Below are 12,887 nucleotides of genomic sequence, written 5' to 3'. Positions count from 1 at the left end.
TTATATATGTAATAAGTAAAGAATCGTGGTTCTTCCAATTTACAAGAAGCTTCTCTATCAATTGGCTCTGTCAAGGAATCTTAGCAACTACAAGCAAACAGGCGAATCTCAGCTTATGTAACAACTTCAGAATCTCAGCTTATGTAACAACTTCAGAATCATTGCAAACTATTCCTTGAAGGTTTTTTTTAATATCAAAAACCAGAAGATTTTATACATTCTGATTAAAACAAGCTCAAAACTGGTGAAAACACATCATAATGCATGTCTATGCACACAGAAACACACAATATGCATCCTACCTTTCAGCATTCCGGACTTGACCATTGCACCCTACTAAGAAGTCAGACATAGTGTAGAATAAATGGCTGTTCTTTTAGAAGTCAGTTTCCAAAACTACCGAAGTATTCAAAGAAGTCATGCTACTAGCAGTGATGTAGGTTTCCTTTGGCCCTTGCAAGTTCTTTTTATTCCCCACATTTACATGACTTTAGAAAGACCAGTTCCTGCTGTTCAAATAACTCTACCTCTTTCTGAAATTATTTGCCCATGCATCTGTTAAGAGGACAAGGGCAGCTTTGTGCAAGTGTCCTCTCAACCCAATATGGTTACCTGTATCCACAGCAACCATGAAATCCGCACAACTTTAATTTCAATAGGAGCCAAAGGCCAGGCAAACATTCATTTAATGCATCTGAGAAAGCAGGAGGGGTGTTTTTGTTTTGTTTTATTTCAGTGGGAAACAATCAACACTGCTAGACATGCAAAATAGAAAGGCGAAAATTAACTTGTTTCCAAACCAGGAAAAAAAATATTTTCAAAATTGTTTTCCTACAGTTTCCATCTTAGTCACAGAGAGCAACAAGTAGGTGTTTGTAACCCTTAAACAAGCTCCTTGTATGCAGTAACCACATTTGTCTTGTTGGCATAAACTAAGCAGGGGTATTTTCCCAGCATCAACATAATGGTCTTTAAGTGTGGATAAAATGCAACGAGTCCCAAAAGAAAAATAACATCTGGATCGCCCAAAACAAATACTAAATCTACATTTACATGACATGGAAATTATCATACCCTAATGATAAAGCATTAGTACAGCACAGACAAAGAGATCTTTAATGAGGCAAAAAATGGGTAAATGGAGAGAAGGAACACTGTACAAGGTATTCTCCTATGACAAATTCACACACATATATTTTGAACCACTTCAATTGTTTCACTTCCCTCAAAGTGGGAGCAGTCAGGGGAAGGAACATGTGCTAACCCTGAAGATAATGCTGCAGGCACAGACAGTATCACATTCACCCTGAGTGAATTCACCAAAGAATTAGAGGAAGAAAAAAAACAGAAGGAAACAATAATAACATATGATATATTCTTATATAGAATATATTATTAAAATTTAGCAACAAATGAAATTAGACATTTGATACACGGACAAGTACAGCCCAACACACACTGCAAAATACTTTGTTCACAGATGTTACTGTATGATGTAGCTGGTAGAAAGATGGATGTCTGCAAGATCTAAAATCACCCTCCAGCTACAGATGTGTTTTGGAAGCTGCAAAATTAAACCTGCAGAGTTTAAAGTGTATTCAAAAGCACTCGAAAATATTTACTAGATGGAGTTCTGGAGCGATAAGTTGCTGTTGATTATTATAATGCTTGGTTTGAACAACAACCAACACTTGAGAGTGGGTTTCATCAGAAGGCACTGTACACTTGTGGCTTTGGCTTTTGCAGATGTGGCTTTGGCTTTTGCAGATGTGATTATTCACAGATATTATTAATATGTTATCTCTAGGAATATCTAGGTCTTCCAGCGCAACTCTGTGGTCAAGTTTAACCAAAAGTCACACTGAAGGACCTAGATATTCCTAGAAAGGACACTCCACTAGGCACTTGTAATTCCTCCAGCACAATTCTATGGTCAATGTCTGACAGATATTGACCACAGAGGTGCACTGGAGGACCTATTATTATTATTTATTACTATTATGTTTTATTTATATAATAATAACAATAATAATATTTTTATTTATATTTCCCGCCTCTCCCTCCAGACCGAGGTGGGATTACAACAATAAAAACAGCATTACAAGATTAAGAGCTACAATATCATATAAAATACACTCAATAAAACAGTAGGACCACTACCAATACAATACATTAACTAAATCGTCATCTAAAATACATATCATTACAAATGGAGGTGGAGTATTTCTAACTCTCTTATAACAGATTGGGTGGATAGGCCTGCCGGAAGAGATTTGTAAACTGTCACCAAGATTGAGCCAACAGTTTGAAGAATATCCTGTAAGGTTAAGACAATGCCACCTAAACATTGGAAGAGCCTCCATGTCAGGCTTCTCCATTGAACAAGACAACTAGACATGTTCTTCTGAGCTACAGATTACCTTCAACTTTAATATTAGTCATGCAGGGAAGACTATTTTTCAGACACTAATCTACACTTGTGCACAGCCTGATACCCTCCCTCTCATTGATGGCCAGTTGCCACTAAAAAGTTGGCACAACTGATCAACAAGGATTATAGAGGTATGGAGTGTGCATACTTGGATACCACAAGGTCATTTATGGGGAGGGAGGAGAGATTGTACAAGAGTGAAACAAACATGTTCCTTGAAATATGCCCCAAAAGGTAGACTGGCAGTAGTCCCTTGCCTTTTTTAGAATTAGAATCTGAAAACAGACCACATTGGCCCTAACCAGACAGGCAGAATAGTACAGGCCAAGCCTGTGTTATACTGCTCTAGGTCCTGCACCAGGTCAGTCCTTGGGGTGATGAAGTCATGGGCAGGTTAAATGGACCCACTATCACCGCATGTCCTGTATCTGCTCACCATCATGTGTACTGAGAAGACCCGTGTTGTGACCTGTCAGTGCAGAAATGAGGCACCTGGCTACAACCACATGGCCAAGTGCCCCCAACCAACATCACAGGCAGAGACAGAGGTCTCCTCAGCAGACACAACAGCGAGGCTGGTTTGGTCTGCTAGCTGTCACCATGGAGTCTTTTTAGATCAGATTAAGACCTCTTTGGGCCAGGATTGGATCAGATCCACCATGTCTGGTCTTCTGGATTGCAGTCCAGGGCTAATGGCCTCCATCGTCCAGACATGACGATATGAAGCTGAGGACAGCATTGGCCCTTTGGCCTTGTGCATACAGGCCCCCAGATTCAAGGCTTTGTTGTCTATGATTAAAATCTCATGCAAGCCAGATACTATTTTGTGTATTTATGTAAAAGAATCAGAGAAGGACAAAAATCCAAAGAACCAGAAAATATAATAAATATAAAAAGTTTTTGACATTTCCATGTACAGCCAATACAGGATAACAATAACCCTTTCCCAAAAGCAGTCTGAGAAGATAATTCTACTAATGGTAATAACACTGCTAGTTTCATGGCTTTGGTAGAAAAAAAATCCACAGTACTAATTAAGTCTAAAATGAACAGAGTAAAATTTGCTGAAAAATTCTACTTCTGCAATTTTATACTGGAAACTGTTTACATTTTTTGTGGGTCAAAATAGATACTTTTTTGGGGGGGTTCAAAATACATACTTTGAATCGATACTTCAGTGTACTTTGTGTGTGTCTGCCTAGGAAGACCATCTTGGATTGGGACTCACTCTGTGAAGCATATTCCACCAGTATAGAATTCTCTGGATTTCCAGTACTGGATTCACAGCCTGTTCTTGCCGGGAGAAAGTGGGAGTTGTACTTTAAAGGTAATGTTTCAAAGTTCTACTCCAAACACGGTTGCCAAGTGCTGTTTTTTAAGCATTAAGCCATGGAATACCTTTTCTCACATCAACCTATATAGACTATATAATTGGAAGCAGAAGATGGAGAAGCTCTATTCTTGCAGACAGAACTAGACCAAGTGTGGACTGTGGTACAGATCACAAAATACTTATGTAAAAAAATCAGAGTAAAGCTGAAGAAGAAAGCAAAAATAGTCATCATACCAAAATATGACCTGAACAATATCTCAACAGAATTTACAGACAATGTAAGAGAGATTTGCGTTATTATGCATAACCAACTGGAACCAGAAGAACTATGATCAGAGGTCAAAAACATAAGCAATGCCCCCCTCAAAAAAAAGAGAGAGAGAAGAAACAATGGATAACAAATGAAATGTTTCAATCAGTTTAGGAAAAAAGAAGAGCAAAAGAAATGGGAGATGGGAACAAAACAAGAAACCATGAATGCAATTGTTCAACAACTAGAGCACAAATATAAAGAGAACTACTATAATAATCAATACATAGGTATAGTAGGCAAGAACAATAAAGGTAGAATGAGAGATCTCTTCCACAGGATCCAGAAACTCAAAGGGAAGTGTAAACCAAGGGCCAGGAAACGCCACGATAAGAAACGTACTGGAGGATGAAGAAGAAATAAAAAGATGTTGGTTGTAATACACAGAAGGGAATATAAAAGAGATGAAAAAATGAATGGCACATGGAATGAAAAAGCATACAAAGATGAAATCCAAATTCTAGAAAGTGTAGGGAAGCTGCAATAAGAGACATTGGGAAGAATAAATCATGAGGAACTGATGATATTCCAATGGCATTGCTACAATCCACACAAAGTCAACTCTAGCTTTAAGTAAAATATGTCAACAAATATGGAAAACAAAATGGTGGCCAACAAAATGGAAATGTTCAATATACATTGCCATCCACAAAAAAAGGAGACAGAAAAGACTGCAGCAACTATAGGACCATAGCATTCATTTCTCAGTCATGCAAAAATAAGCAGAGCAGAGGGGGGGGGGTGAAGATGTCTCATCCACAGGATCACCATAAGTTGGGTCAGACTTGAGTGCAGTTAATAACAGCAACATTTATCATCTATCTTTTTATTTATTTATGTTAAGCTGTTTCTGTTGTATTGAAAGCTACATTGGAGGCTACATGTAGAAAGGGAGATTTAAATTTCTTATTTATGTGTAAATAAAATCCCATTTACAAACTCAAGACTGTAACATCCCTCTTGCTGCAAGAGCAATTCTGCACTTAGTACTTAAAACTGTTTTTAAAGTAGCTGACTCCCAACTGTGTTAACAGCAACAACAAATATGCTCCTTCTCCCGTCTAAATTAAACTGTGAAAATCAAATCAAGCTTGTGGGAGAAACCAGAAGTGAATTTATATGTCTGTGACAGGAGTTTCAGCTCCGTTCTAGCACTATCTCTCAGCTCCGTTCTAGCACTATCTCTCAGCTCCTCCTACCTGCAAGGGTTGCTGTGGAGGTAAAAGGGGGACCAAGGGGCACTGCCCCAAACTCCTTGGGGGAAAGACAGTATAGAAATATGATAAGTAACACATGAAGATAAAAATTTTGGCAACAAAGTTCATAACAGAAATGTGCATTGTAAATCCTTTGAATTGCTGTGTTCTCAGAATTTGGAGTTTAAGAAAAGGTGGAGGGGGAAAAGACCATTAAGCCTTGAAAGTGCTGAATTAACACAAGGGTGGTGAAATCTCAGCAAGTGCTGTTAAAACTTCCCAGATAGTTAAGTTTCCACAATTGTGCATTTTAGAGGATTCAATCCAACCAAATTTAAGTATTTTCAAGTCCCACTCTTTTTAGTAGGAGAGATGCTTAATTCTCAGTAAGATAGGAAAGTTCTCACGTTGGTTAGACTGTGACCGTAGTATTTTCATGAATGTGTGTGTGCGCGTGCCTTCAAGTCACATGTCAACGTACGGCGAACCCATGAATTTGATAGGATTTTCTTAGCAAGGAATACTCAGAGGTGTTTTGCCAGTTCCTTTCTCTGGCATTCATTGGCAGACTGCCATCCAAGTACTACCAGAGCTGACCCTACTTAGCTTCCAAGATCAGACAGGATCTGGTCCCTTAGGGTATTTGGGCCTCATATATTTTTAAGCAGTTCTTATAATGACCCTCTCTTTCACTTACTTCAAATATTCAATTCTCCCTCTTTTAATATTCTGTGAGTTCCTTGCTTCAACAATACAGCTGTGGACTTATGTATTTTCTTGCTTATTTTTCTGTTTAGTAGGATCAACATAAGCAGTATTAACACTGGCAGCTGGTGGGTCCCATGACAATGGGGTGGTGTATCTACTCTGGGCTTTAGTCTGAAATTTAACAGATACAATGTGCTGACCCCATTAGGGAGTATCTGCACCTTGGATGGCTCCTCTACATTTCAGACTAAAGTCTAAAAGAAATACACTGTGCTGTTGACATGGAAGCCATCAGCTGCTAGTGTCAATCCCACTGGTTTTGAGGAGAGGTTTAAATACATACAAACTCCTACTGCCATAATGAAACATAGATGTGAATCATGAATTAAATGTTGTGCTTTATTTATTTATTAATTCATTCATTCATTTAAAGGCAGCTCATCTCTTAAATGCAGCATTTGCAGTTATTCTGTTATTTTCTTTCCTAACCACATAGTTTAGTCAACCAGGGCTTGGGAAATTGTTTTGAATACTTAAGTACCTCCCCACACACATATTTAAAATTACCAGTCCTACATTTTTAGGTACAAGCAACAAATTTCTGGGGTCTTGGGAGACCAGGCATGCAGGGGTTTTCCCAGCCTCGCTGTTAAGATCTACATCAAGCCATCCTGCATTATCAAATTCCATCAAGCTGTTTGATGCTCGCCTGTCTTCAAATGTTAAAATGCATTTAACAGGTTGTGGGCTCAGCTTACCACCCAGCAGTGCTTCATGTTACCACAATATTAAAAATAATACAGTACACATGTAGGAGAATGTGTTTGTGTGTGTAAGTGTTAAACCCATTCCTGGCATAGAGTCATTTTTGGTTCAGAGACATATCTGAAAAAGAGATTCCCTTTGCAAAGCTACATATTAAAGAGAAGGAACAACAGTATTGTAAATTTTCTAATGTTGCTGACAGATACGCCCTCAGACACAACCAATGCCTTTATGTCCTCTGGATTGCTCTACCAAATGCACATTGCTTCATTTGCTAATGCAGTCAGGGAGAAACCAGCCACCTAATTTTCCAACAAATTCAAAAGAATCAAAAACTCTTTTTTTAGAAGTAAAACAAAACAAAACAAAACAAAACTCAGCCCTAAACTCCTAATTTATTCTCATTATTTTAGCACACTAATTGCAGAAGCAGATTAGAGATTGTCATTGAAGGCCAAACCATTAACTCCGCAGCATAAAAGGGGGGTAGTAGGAGACATCTGTACAAAGGCCTTTCATCAGGATTTAATAGTAAATTCATATTCAAGCAAACAGATCAATTGAGAGGTTAGATGCAAAGAATAATACAGACACAGACTTTTGAAATAACAACTGGGGGGAGCAGGTAGGATTTAGGACATCCAATATCAGTGTACCACCTGAGTGGTATGTGTTTTAATATTAATATGACAGGCTCTTAAGGATATGTTTTCAAAAGAAAAGTGCTATAGTTTTCAATTTTGTTCATGTTTTTGTACTTCTGAATTCCAAAATAATAGGTCTGGCTTAATTGCTAAAACCAACTAGAACAGGGCCACAAAAGCAATTACTGAACAGTAAATCAATAGTTATGCAAATCCTGTTCCTTCATATAGGTCTATTCTATCAGGGACAAACAATTGGATTTAGGCCACAAAATTTAAGACAGGTGGAAACTATATGGCCCTCCAGAGGTGGTTGAACTGCAATCCCAGCAGCTCAAGTCAGCATAAACCATGCTGAGGATTGCTGGAGATTGCATTTTGACAAAATGTAGAGGACTGTGCAATTCCCACTTATGAATGATGATTTAGAAAGCATCTAAAAATGGCTAGGTGTCACATAAAGAAAAAACTAAAAAGATTCCAGCTAATTAAATGATAATGCCTGTAACACTGCGACTCTTTCACTTTGTGAGTCCTGGATAATATAACAACCAGCACCAAAATTCTTACAGAGATGAACAAAGATGATGTATTGTACTATGACTTTAGAAATGAGTAATTTGCAAGTGAAACATTTATGCATGATGTTGCATGTCACTAAAAAGTGTTACATCCTGGAGAATTTAGTTTCTGCAATGCCACAACAAAGAAAGTAAAAGACGCACAAACAGTCCCAGAGAGAGGAATACCCAGTAAAATGAAAGTCCAGAACAACCATTAGCCACTTTGGATAGATTACGATATTTTCTTTGTACTGCAGAATTAATACAGTTTGACACCAATTGTAACCCCAAGACCAGACCTCCCTGATCGTCCCTCATATTTAATATCAAGCTAATATTAAAAGGGACACTGGGGTGAGTGACCTAGGAATGACACCACTGTGGAAGCATGTACACTTTAAACTTGAAAAAATAGTTAGAGCTAGCAAGGAAGCACCCACAGTGATGAGATCTCCTGTGGCACCAGCATAATCCCTTTTGCCTTTAGAGAGCTACAATGGGTCATGACCAGAGAAGGTGACTGCTTGTGTATACACAGAAGGCATATCCCTTTGTCTGAGATATTCACTCCAATCACCCAACTATTCACTACAGCTCCTGACCATTCTTATCCTCCTGGAAAACGATTTAGCTTCACATTTGCAATCAAATTAGGAATAACCATAACCGACAAGCTCTCCAAGCCACAAGTCTCTTTTGCGCTTATTTATCTTCCGATGATTGGGCTGACTGAAGAACTTGAGATGATAATACAGAAGCAGCTGAACTGCATGGGCTCTGTGGAATCCTTGTTTTCTGATACAACATAACGGGAGCCAACCTCCTAAACTGGTTCCCACACATACACTTCAAGTGAGAAACGTTTCTGACAGCTACCCATTGTAAATGGATGATAATACGGATTAGACACTAGTCATAGAGTATGAGCTGAGAGTACATGATATGAAGTCACATGCAAAAGAAAACAGGGCTTCTCTGCAATCAGGAATTCTTTAGGAGGATGTACATGCATGCAGCTTTCTATTTCAATTAAGGAGGGCTCAGATGGGAGACCAAACTGGGAACCTAATGGAAACACCTTTGAGAATAATGACGGAAGACATAAACGTATTAGGCACATACAAATGATTATCCTTCCATGGTGCAACTGTCTTGACACATTCACATGTTTCATGATAGTGACCAAGTCACAAATCAAACCAAAGTACCAATGAAAACATGTAGGAAAAGTTGGCTCCTCCTTGGTCCTCAGAGCATAGTAATCCAGGGTTGATTGCTCTGCCTGTCTTGTCATAAGTGTGAAAAGGTAAATGTCATGAAATGGAGGGGGTGTCTTCTATGAAAGCAGCTTTGTACTGCTTATTAATGGCTCTTAGGAAGTCATTCATGTGTGGTTAATTAAATCCTGACACCAACAAGCTCTTTAAAGAAATGAATGAATTCAGTATAAACACAGAAAGTTTAGCCCCACAGGGATCTCTAACATTCCTCTTCAGTGGAAAAGGATGTGCTAATTGCGCCTTTAATCATCGGCTTCTTAATGATATTTTGACAGTGTATCTTTGCAAAGACATCTGCAATAAAAAATTTCAGTCAGTGGAAAAATTGAAAACCCATAAAATTTGCTTCCAATCCAAACCATCTTTTATGCTGCAGGATATAGGAGGCTGTTGGCAACCAAGAGGTTTCCTCCAAATGCATGCATCAAGTCACCAGAGAAAATATACTTGATGTGGCACCACAAGTAGGGTGGTCCAAAAAACTCAGGTTATTCATATATACCTAGACACCCTCTAACTGTGGTACACTTTATAACAATAGACACCACACAAAATTTCAGCATCCTACAAGAAAAGGAAAGCATTGCTCAATGAATGTTATTTTTCAAAATTTTGCTTAAAATTAACATTTTTGTTAATTTTGTTGGCACAGGAGTAAATGCTGGCAATGCAGTTCATAATGTTCTGAAATCATGGGATCTTGATGATAAAATTATTGGAATGGGTTTTGACATGACAGCAGTTAACACTAGAGCTAAAAATGGAGCATGGACCTTGATTGAACATAGAGTAAATAAAGAGTTACTGTGGTTTGCATGTCACTATCATGTATTGGAAATAACTCTAAGCAAAGTATTTACTCTATGGAGTTTATCACACTCCTTACCTTCCGCTCTGCTCCCGTCGCCCAAGCCTCATCGATCTGCGACGGGAGCCTCCTGGTGGGATCGCGGATGGTGCTTTTAAAGGGTAACGCTTCCGTTTTCTTCATGGAAATGTCCTCATAATTGTTTTAAAAAGGGCCCTTTTTTAATAATGATTTAATCCATTATTAAAAAGGGGCCCTTTTTAAAACAATTACGAGAACGCTTCCATGACGAAAACAGAAGCGTTCCCCTTTAAAAGCACCATCTACAATTCCACCAGGAGACTCCCGTCGCAGATTGGTGACACTGGGGCAATGGGAGCAGAGAGGAAGGTAATGAGTTTGATAAACTCCTATGCTTGGGTCCTTCCAGCTCACCTGATATCCCTCTATTCAAAAGGTTTAAGGAAACCTGGAATGCAATAGTTCAAACTGATTATACACCTTTGGATCTTACTGCTGAAAAAGAGGTCTTTAAAAACTCTACCATACCTTTTCCAAACTCAGGGTGTTTTCCATCTCACCCAAAGGGAAAAACATAATTTGGAAAGATTTGTCACGTTTGGAGCGCTGTTGTATGTTAAAAACTGGATTGAGGCTCCAGTCAGTGCAAATGCTGCCATAAATGACATGGTTTTTTGGAAGAAGGTTAGAACATACAGTATTCTTGACAATGAGATAAGTAACACTATAAGAAAAGCTCTACAGTTTCACTTATGGTATCTTTCTGATGAGCTAGTTGGCCTATCCCTGTTTTCAGATAAAGTTACTGAAGAAGAAAAACTTTGCACTGTTGAAAATATAACAAACGTTCCTCCACATCGAATGGTAAGAGGAAATCCAGATTTACTTAATGAAGAATGTGAATTATCAGATTTTGCCAACTGCAGAACGTCTTGGCTATTGTCAAAGTTGAAAATAGACCAGTAGCATTCCTCACAAGGCCACCAAGTAACAGGGAGCAAGATCCACAGTATACAACTGGTTAAAAAAACATAAAACATCCAAAAGTAGTTAATGACATCACAGAAAAGGGGTGTTAAACTGTTCCAAGACTACAACAAGCTGATCACACATGATGAAGAAGAAAAGCAATTGTTGCTGCAGGTTGTAGAAGCCAACAGAAAGCAAGTTCAACTGAACCAACAAAGAGGGTCCTTGTAAAAATCATACAACCATCGACCTCAAAGAAGTGAATTCATTTTTTTTTCAAGCGTATTAACAGTATCAGTTATTACTTATATATTTTTTGGCTTTGTTTAAGATGGCAAACCATTATAAATATTTTTTACCTACATGTGTATTTGCTATTTTTGTTTATCCTATGACATTTCGTTAAAAAAAAAAATCTACTTTTTAACACTTATTGAGCACTGCCTTTTAAATGAGTTATGACATGAAATTTTGGGGAAATGTTTACCTTATTATTTGGAACTAAATTAGGGGGTGCCTTGGTCTCTGGTTTCAACTTGAGTTTTTACCATTATAAAATGAACCACCCTAACAACAAGAGGATCTCCTCTTCCAGCTGGAGCCCTCTGCCATGGGCCAAAGCCAACTACATCTGCCTGCTCCACAGCTCAGAGTGAGGGCAGACCACCCTCTTCTTCCCTCAGGTTCTTCTCAGGCACTTAAAAGGTTCTCTAGGCTTAAAACTGCATCTGCTCCAGCAATAATGGACGTTTTCAATGTCCAGGAAACTGGTTATGTCATGCAAATAACACTTCCATGTAGTCAGGGCCTGTTCCATTTGTGGTCCACTTGTGGTTGAGCATTGGCGCCTTTCTGGCCAGATGTATGGCCATGTGCTAATATTGTATTCAATTTTTTATTTTTACATTTGTAGACTCCTAAGGACTTTTAAACTGTATGCAATTTCCTATGACCTAGAACTTAATTGATGGACAGGGTGTTGAGTCCCCTAACTGTAGCAAAATTACTTATACTCCAAAGCTATAAAGTCAAATACTCTCTAGCCATGGTTTGATGGTTGGATCCTTACAAACCACAATATTGATCAGATATTTTTGGGACACATTACAAAGAATTTGCTCATCATTTCACAGATAAAATGAATTGGATTTGCTTAGACTTAGACACCAGAGTTCTGGTGGATGTAACCTTGGCTCCTACTTGTCCAGTATTGAAGTAATCAGAAACTTCAGTTGGCCCAAGGAGCTGCAGCTAGATTGTTAACTGGAGTTGGCTACAGGGAGCACTCAGCTCTCTATTTGCAACAGCTCCATTGGCTACCGGTCTGATTCCAGCAGACAGGATATGTCTTATGTACTATGATGTAGGGAATGGAGTCAGTTGCAGCCAAATTGTAATGCCTAACTAGAAATCCAAACAACATTCCTGCCCACTTGTCAATCATATACTGGCTCAGCAATATACGATGTCATACTAATGAAATAAGCCTATAGACATACTCACCACTAGTTGGTGGCTCCCATGTCAATAGGCTGTTGAATCCACTCTATGGTTTGGCTAAAGAGCTCTCCAAGGTGCTAGAGATTTTTATTTGGAATGTGGAGTTGATTCCTCATCCCTCTTATATGGAAGCCATCAGCTATCACCACCAATATGTGTGAAAGAAAAGAACAAAATATGGTGCCTCTGCTTCACACCCATCAGAGCCACTTCATGCTTGATGTGTGTGTGTTGTATGCCTTCAAGTCACTTCCAACTTATGGCGACCCTAAGGGTTTTCTTGGCAAGATTTGTTCAGAGGAGATTTGTCTTCCCTTGAGGTTGAGAGAATGTGCCTTGCCCAAGGTTCCCCCAGTGGA

At 38.7% G+C, this 12,887-nt stretch overlaps 1 protein-coding gene across 4 annotated transcripts in view; it reads right to left on the bottom strand.

The window, feature by feature from the left end:
- The window catches only part of SEMA5A (semaphorin 5A), a 166,618-nt gene that overhangs the window by 129,398 nt on the left and 24,333 nt on the right, over positions 1 to 12,887 (bottom strand). Inside the window, exon 1 of one of the 4 annotated variants that reach the window (XM_089516373.1) lies at positions 12,532 to 12,634. The exons of 2 other annotated variants lie outside the window; for them this stretch is intronic. The gene's annotated coding sequence lies outside the window, so the exon portion shown is untranslated. Of the gene's footprint in view, positions 1 to 302; positions 388 to 12,531; positions 12,635 to 12,887 lie in introns of those variants that run through there. One more of the 4 variants, XM_089516374.1, reaches the window with a different exon arrangement.

The sequence above is a fragment of the Sceloporus occidentalis genome, unplaced genomic scaffold, assembly GCF_023333645.1.
Source record: "Sceloporus occidentalis isolate IW3139 unplaced genomic scaffold, rSceOcc1.0.p SCAF_3, whole genome shotgun sequence".
NCBI lineage: Eukaryota > Metazoa > Chordata > Lepidosauria > Squamata > Phrynosomatidae > Sceloporus > Sceloporus occidentalis.
Note: the sequence above shows the minus strand (reverse complement) of the source record. Positions and strands in the feature narration are given on the sequence as shown.